The sequence below is a fragment of the Peromyscus eremicus genome, chromosome 8a, assembly GCF_949786415.1.
Source record: "Peromyscus eremicus chromosome 8a, PerEre_H2_v1, whole genome shotgun sequence".
Classification (NCBI taxonomy): domain Eukaryota; kingdom Metazoa; phylum Chordata; class Mammalia; order Rodentia; family Cricetidae; genus Peromyscus; species Peromyscus eremicus.
In genome coordinates, this window is record NC_081423.1 from 35,391,352 (window position 1) to 35,399,810 (window position 8,459).

Here is an 8,459-nt window from a genome sequence, read left to right on the forward strand (position 1 = left end):
GGCCCAGGCCTGTGCCAGGATCCCCAATCTACCAGGGGCTTGTGGAGCAAATCTAAGTAATTCCTGTGTGTTCTCTGGGCCCAGAATTATCCAGAAACTGCAGGTATCCCTTACATGGTTTCGGGGATGCAGTGAGGGGTCCACAGACATGAGCCTAGAGCTGAAAGTCAAGAAGCATTATAAGAAGGGGGTGCTAGGGTTGGGGATTTAGCTCAGTGGTAGAGTGTTTGCCTAGCAAGCGCAAGGCCCTGGGTTCGGTCCTCAGCTCCGGAAGAAAAAAAGAAAAAAAGAAGGGGGTGCCAAGTGGTGGTAGCGCACGCCTTTGATCCCAACACTTGGGAGGCAGAGGCAGACAGAGCTCTGTGAGTTCAAGGCCAGCCTAGTCTACAGAGGGAGTTCCAGAATAGCCAAGGCTACACAGAGAAACCCTGTCTTCAAAAACAAAAACAAAAACAAAAAGAAGGAGGTGTGCCTATAACTTCAAGAGAGATGTACCTATATGGACACTGGTTTGGGCTTCCCAGGCCTCCTGAATGTCTCATAAGGCAAAAAGCATCATTAGCTATTTGTCAGTCTGTCTGTCTGTTTCGTGTGGACAGTACGCTCCTATCTAACCCACACTGCCTTGTAACTTACTATAAATCCCTCCTACTTCTGCCTCCCAAAGGCTGGGATGGTAGGTGTGAACCATTACTCCGCCTTAAGATCTTTATTCTCTCTCTCTCTCTCTCTCTCTCTCTCTCTCTCTCTCTCTCTCTCTCGCTTTTCTAGGTACCCAAGAATGGCCTTCAGCTCCCACTTTTCTGAATACTAGAGTTACAAACCTCCACACGTGTATGTGGTGCTGGGAGTGAACTCAGGGCTTCATGCTTGGACAAGCACTGTAGCAACTCTACCAGATTTCCACCAGTCCTAGTCAGGGCCTCTATTAAACACCAGGACCGAAGAAGCAAGTTGGGGAGAAAAAGGGTTTATTTGGCTCACATTTCCATATCATAGTTCATCATTGAAGGAAGTCAGGATAGGAACTAAGCAGGGCAGGATCCTCGAGACGGAGCTGATGCAGAGGCCGTGGAAGGAGGCCACTTACTGGCTTGCTCATTATGGCTTGTTCAGCCTGATTTGTGATAGAACTCTAAGAGCTCCAGCCCAGGGATGGCCCCACCCACAGTGGGCTGGGCCCTCCCCTGTCAATCACTAATTAATTACAGTCGGATCTTATGGAGGCATTTTCTCAATTGAGGCTCCCTTGTTGCAGATAAATCTAGCTTGTGTCAAGTTGTCATGAAACACACCACCAGCATACCACCCTAGATCACTATTCTTTCAGTGTTTTTATCAGGAGGGATGCCATGCTATGAGGCCATAGGACAATTTTTCGTTGGTTGGTTTTCTCATTCCACTTTATTTTTGAGGCAGAATCTGTCATTTCTGGTCTTGTACTGTACTCCAGGGTGGCTTGCCTTGGAGTTTTTTTTTTGGAGGGGGGCGGGGAGGGAGTGGTGTTCAAAGCAAGGTTTCTCTATGTAGCTCTGGCTGTCTTGGAATTCACTCTGTAGACTAGGCTGGCCTCGAACTCACAGAGATCCGCCTGCCTCTGCTTCCTGAGTGCTGGGATTAAAGATGTGTGTCACCCTATCTTTTTTCATGCATTCCGAGGATTTAAACTCAGGTCACCGAGAGTGCGTGGTAAGCACTTCCATCCACTGAGCCATCTCCGTGGCTCCTGTGGCTTTTGTTTGTTAGTTTGCTTCCTTGTTTTTTGTTTAAAATTGTTATTACATTTATTTACTTATTTGTTTGTTTATTTATTTAGTGTGAGCCAAGTGCTAGTGTTCGAACGTGGAGACCTGTGCACAAACTGCAGAAGTCAGTTCTTTCCTTCCACCATCTGGGTTCTAGGAATTGAACTCATTGTTATTATTATTATTATTATTATTATTATTATTATTATTATTATTATTATGGGTGTGTGTGTGTATGTGTGTGTGTGTGTGTGTGTGTACTATGACACACTCAGAGGTCAGAGGACAACTCTGTGGACCTGGTTCTTTCTCTTCCCACCTTTTGGGTCTCTAGGGTTGAATTCCAATCACCAGGCACAGGGAGCAAGCATCTTTACAGGCTGGACCACCTCACTGACTCCAGTGGACCTTTCATCTGTGCCTTTTCTGAGTGTAAATAGGACCCATGCATATTGTTGTGACTAATACATGCTTTCCACCAGAGGACACAGCCATTGCACAAAGGTCCAGCATGGTTTCCAAGCTCCTGGAACACCGGGGTAGCATTTCAGCTTATTAGTTGGCATCTCTACGGTGTCGGAGAGGCCTGTGTGTTTTTAAGACCGTTGGTAATCTTTCCCAATCCCCAAAGCCTCCCACCTTTGCAGGTCTGCAGGGTCCTTTTTCCCTTCAGGGCTCCCATGGGCCTCTGCACTGAAGATGCTCAAGACATCCCAGGCCCTCGGGTTGATCCCTGGGTCTCTCGTCCTCTGGTGGCTGTGTCTTTGCCTCTTGGAGATCAAGAGCTGGATTTTGGTCTGGCATAGTGACACAGGTCTCTGACTCCAGTTGCAGAGGAGTCTAACGCAGGAAGGTCTTGAGTTTAAGGCCAGTCTGGGTTATATAAGACGTCCAGGACAGTTATAGGCTACAGAGCAAGCCCTGTCTCCAAAGGGAAAGGAAAAGTAAAGATTAAAAAGGGGTGGAGATGTGGCTCAGTTGGTGGAGCAAACTTTTAGCATGTGCAAAGTCTGGTTTGATCCCCAGCATCAAATAACTGGGTGCATGTCTGTAGTCCTATTACTTGGGAGGTGGAGACAGGAGGATCAGGAGTTCAAGGACCTTCCTGACCACATAGCTTGAGGCCAGCCTGGAGCTACATGAGACTCTGTCTCAAAAAAAAAAAAAAAAAAAAAAAAAAAAAAAAAATGCTGGAGAGATGCCTCAGTGGTTAAGAGAACTTACTGCTCTTGCAGAGACCCTGAGTTTTATCCTGAGCATCCATATTATTTGGGTAGATCACAAAGGCCTGTAACTGGCCTCCCCAGGCACTTACATGTACACACACACACACACACACACACACACACACACACACACACACGATGGTACATGCTTTTAATCCCAGCACTTGGGAGGCAGAGCCAGGCGGATCTCTGTGAGTCTGAAGTCAGCCTGGTCTACAGAGTGAGTTCCAGGACAGCCAGGGATACACAGAGAAATCTTGTCTCGAAAAACCAAAAAGCAAGCAAACCTCAAAACTAGCTGGTTTTCATCAGAACTCTGACTTGTGTGCATTGTGGGCAAGGCCTTCTGGAACCTTCTGAAGTGGGGATAAGGAATGATACTTGGTCTGTCAGATTTGAGAAGATAGAGTGAATTCATGCTGGAGACATGAATTCCCAGCCAGGCACCGGCTCGGCGTATAGCTGCAGGGCCATGATCGTGGGTGGAGAGTGGGGACCAGGGTAAAAGGGTACGAAACCTGCTTTCTGCTGCTAGCAGAAGCATCCAGAACATTCTGCCTGCTAGAAGCCTCCTCCAGCTAGGAGTCCAATCTCCAGATGTCTGCAGGCTGGAGGAGGGCTGGCCCTGAGGGTAGAGACAGGACTAATGGAAGGAAATTACTCAAGAGATTTCATCTGGGCCTGAGGAAGTGTACCAACCAGTCAGGTCTGGTGGACCATGGCAGCCCAGCTCAGCTGAGTTCTCTGTCCACAGAGTCGTGGGAGAAGCAGCAGAGCTTTGCGGCACACAAGCTGCCCAGGTGTCTTTACACCACGAGCCCTCCAAGGATGAGGGCAGTCCCCTCTATTTTCAGGGTGGCTCTGCTCAGCCTTGGTCCCATGAGCCAGGGCAGGCATCTGACCAGATGTGGGGTAATAGGCTCCACATGGGGGCTGGGGACTGCTTTGGATGGGGGGTGTCCTACAATAGATCCATCTCCACGGTGCTTAGGCAACAATGGCATCTTTGGGGAGAGACAGTTGGGTCCCTTGTGGAGTTGGAGTCCGCCAGCTTTGCGCCCCGGTACCCTCTCTACCTCGCTAGAACCAGGAAGAGCAGATTGTGAGGTAGACTCTCCCCCATGACTTCAGTTTGTTCTAAAACCGGGGGTGGGAGGGAGGAGAGCCAGAGGGGCTTTGCCATTGACTTTGGGAAAGTCACTCTGGGCTTGCGGAGGTCGTGATCACACTTCCTGTCTCGCACATGGGTTCTTGTGAGGACTGGAGGAGTTATCACAGCTGGTGAGATGGCTCGTGAGGGAAGTGCTTGTCGTGGTGCAAGCCTGAGGACCTGGGTTCGATCCCTCCTAAAGGAAGGAGAGAAACAATGGCATCAGACTGTCCTGGTGGCATAGTGCTGCCCCCTCTTACACACACACACACACACACTCACACACACACATACACCACAGACACACCACACAGACACACCACACAGACACACACACTCACACACACACACCACACACACTCACACACATACCACACACACACACACCCCACACTCACACACACACACCACACTCACACACACACCACACTCACACACACACACCATACATACACACACACCACACACACTCACACACACACACCACACAGACACACCACACACACACTCACACACACACCACACACACTCACACACACACCACACACACTCACACACACACCACACACACACCACACACACACACACACCACACACACCACACACACACACACCACCACAACACACCATACATACACACACACCACACACATACCACACACACACCACACACACACATACACACACACACCACACACTCACACACCACCACACACACACACCACACACACACACACCACACACTCACACACCACCACACACACACACCACACACACACACACCACACACACACCACACACACACACACTCACACTTACACACACACACACCACACACCACACACACACCACATACCACACACACACCACACACACACACACTCACACACACTCATACTTACACACACACACCACACACCACCCCACACACATACATACATACATACATACACACACACCACACACACACCACACACACACACACTCACACTTACACACACACACCACACACCACACCACACACACACATACATACATACATACACACACCACACACACACACACACACACACACACACACACACACACCAGCAAGAACAAAGAACAGCAACAACAATAATAAAGGGTTAATGAGTTGGTTTAGCAGGTAAGGTGACTGCCATAAGCTTAACAACCCGAATTTGATCCCCAGGACCCCCGTGGTTGAAGAAGAGCAATGGACCCTCCCGTGTGGTTTGACCTTTACGTGTGTACACTCAAAAAAAAAGTAATAAAAAGTGAATAAACAATTTTGTTTTTGGTTTTTTGTTTGTTTGTTTTTTTCAAGACAGGGTTTCTCTGTGTAGCCTGGCTGTCCTGGAACTCACTCTGTAGACCAGACTGGCCTCAAACTTACAGAGATTTATCTGTCTCTGCCTCTCAGTGCTGAGATTATGGGCATGTGCCACCACTGCCCAGCCTGCAAATAAAATGTTTAGAGAGTTCTTGTTTTTAGCATAGTCCCATATTAACTAAATAGATAAAAATTAATTGGACAGCTCAGCCCTACCTAGGACTTACACCAGTTATCTTGTTTAGTTTCCAAACAGCCGGGATCCGGTGGAAGGAGCACTTTTAGAAAAATTGAATCCAAGAAGATCACAATCATGTGTCTTGTCCAAGGTCAGGCAGTGAGACAAAGCACTGAGGCCTAAAGCCTTAGTGGGCTCTGCTCTGAGGCTGGCAGCTTCTCAAAAGAGAGGAGGTGTCCCCCTAAATGGGTAACAATATGCCAGTCGGCCCCTTGGGCTCGAGAACTTACTGGTTGGAGGCTGGATTACAAATTGTAGACCTGCTAAGCAATCTCCCCCATGGGGACCAGAAAACAGAGAGTTTCTGGGCTGGACAGTCTAGAAGAGGGACTAGCTGTATGTCCCTTGGAGGTGATCCTGCAGAGGGAGCTGGGTTACCATAAACAATCTGGAGGGCCAGGGCCTAAGATCCGGAAACCCTGGTCCCCGGCTTAGTGTCTTTGAGCACCAGGCTGGGACTGCTCGTATCATCTTGAATCCCTTCACTGGCAGAGAATGGATGCCCAGCATAGAGTAGCTGGGCCCAAGGGTGTCTCCAGACACGTGACCAGCCCTTCACTGTTCACCAATGTCTTCCTGTCGTCTCCTGTGACTGCAACCCTGAGCAACTCAGTCCATTTCACAGAGGAGGAAACTGTTGCTCAGAACAAGGAAATGAGTCACTCAAGGTCACACAGCTCAACCCTGGTCTTCGGGCTCCGACTTCATTCTAGCTCCGCAACCCAAAGACATCTCCCTTTCCTAATGTCAGAATGCTAGAGGGTAACAAGAACCCCGTAGATGAAGGCCCCCAAGTCTCCTTCAACACACAGGTGTTTCTCCAGATGTTCTGAGGAGAGTGACAGATCGGCTCCTGAATGCCAGAGCCACAGCCCCTCGGTTTTCTAGTGGGACAGGGTGTCTCAGGGGTCCCATGGCTACTTATTCACCAGACCAGCTCCCCGGAGCTTCTCCCAGACACGAGGACTGGACGGGTCCTTCCTAGTTCTCAAAAGGGATGCGGGTTGGACACGTCCAAGCCATTGTCCCAAAAAGTGGTCAACCAAGCTCCGCCTCATTGAGGGGAACAGTACTGTATTCCTGGAGTTTGGGGTTCCCCTGCCCTGTGCCTCAGTCCCTGGGTGGATCTGTCTGGGAGCAGGGTGGTGGCTGGGTCCTCAGAGTGCCACCAGCTCCCACAGTGAAAGTACCTCCTTCACCTGGGGTCACTGGTGGCCTCCGCTGACGCTGCGCTTTTCCTCAGCGTCACTGTGCTGAGCTTTTGTTCTCTGCTCTGTTATTAGTACAGAGGGATTTCCCTCAGGGTCAAGCTTGTCTTTTTAATGGCTTTGGAGTGTCTGTCCTCTCCTTGCCTCTTTCTGTTTGCTCTTGTGGAGCAAGAGGTAGTAGGGGCTGGTTTAAAAGTAACCCCATTTGTACCCCTGTCTTCCTGTCCTTGATCCCAGCTGGCCTGAGGGGACCCCACAATATCCCTAGCTCTGAGGGTAGCCTCTGGGGAAGATGATGCTTTTGTGAGCTAGGGGTTTGTTTTTGTGAGATAGAGTCTCAAGTAGCCCAGGCTAGCTTGGAACTCACTACTCAGCTGAGGATGACCTTGAACTTCAGATCCTCCTGCCTCTGTCCCCCAAGTACTGGGGTGATATTATTCTGTTTATGTGGTACTGGAGAGCAAACCCAGGGCCCAGGGCCTGCCAGCCAAGTGCTCTACCAACTGAATTACATCCCCAGCCTCTGGAGACTCTGTTTCCTGATTTAAGCTCCTCATGGAGTGACCCACTCACTCTCCTTTACTCCAGCTTTCTGCCCACCTCAGGCTGCTCCCACTGCTGAGGAAGTGTTTAGCACAGAAGTCTGTTGACTACAGATAGACTTTTCTTTTTTTGGATGCCTGACAGAGAAGAAATGAGAGATGGGCCCCTCTGCAGCTCCTGATTCATTGTGGTACTGGTTCTGTGGCTGAAACCTCCCCTTCAGAAATCCACAGCCCCTCAAGCTAGAGTTGGGTCTTGACTGTTAGTTTGGCTTCAGAATGGCCAGGGCCCGGGGTGCATCTGAGAAGCCCTCTGTCCTGACCCAGGCTTCGTGCTCGGCAGTTGGATTTTGGGAAGGCTGGAACCAGGACTGAGGAACCCCTAGAGATTAGCCCCCAACTCCTGCCTCTGTCTTGGAGTCAGAGAAATACTTGCCTGCTCTTCGCTGGGCCCTGTTCTGGAGCCCCAAAAGTGGAGTGTGTGTGTGTGTGTGTGTGTGTGTGTGTGTGTGTGACAGTTTCAAGGCATCTATCCCAGCCTCATCTTTACAAAGCAGTGTGCATGTGTGTCAAATGGCTCCTGCTTGGGTGAATGGCTGCTCCTCTCTTGGCTCTGCAGAAGAGATGCAGGCCTGCAGGGGAAAGCCCTCAGCCCCTTCAGCTGCTGAGAACCTTGCGTGAGGCCGACCGACAGAGCCTCTGTGTTCCCCACAAGACCTTCCCTTTACACCCATAGAAAGTCCCGAAGTTGCCCCAGGCCCAAGTTCTCGGGCTGGTTGGAAACTCAGTGGAAGGGTTAACAGGGCCTACTTGTCACCTCGGCTGCTCAGACATACAGAACGGGAAGCCAGGGGGTGGCACTGGATGGATGGAGTGTGAGAGATGCCAGGCAGGTCTCAGAGGGGTTTGTGAACAGGCAGGACCAGTGTAATCAGGGAGAGTCGGGGGCAGGGGGGGGGGCGCGAGGGGCAGGGCATCGTTGGAAGTGAGGTGGGGGCAGGAAGTGAGGGGTGGCGT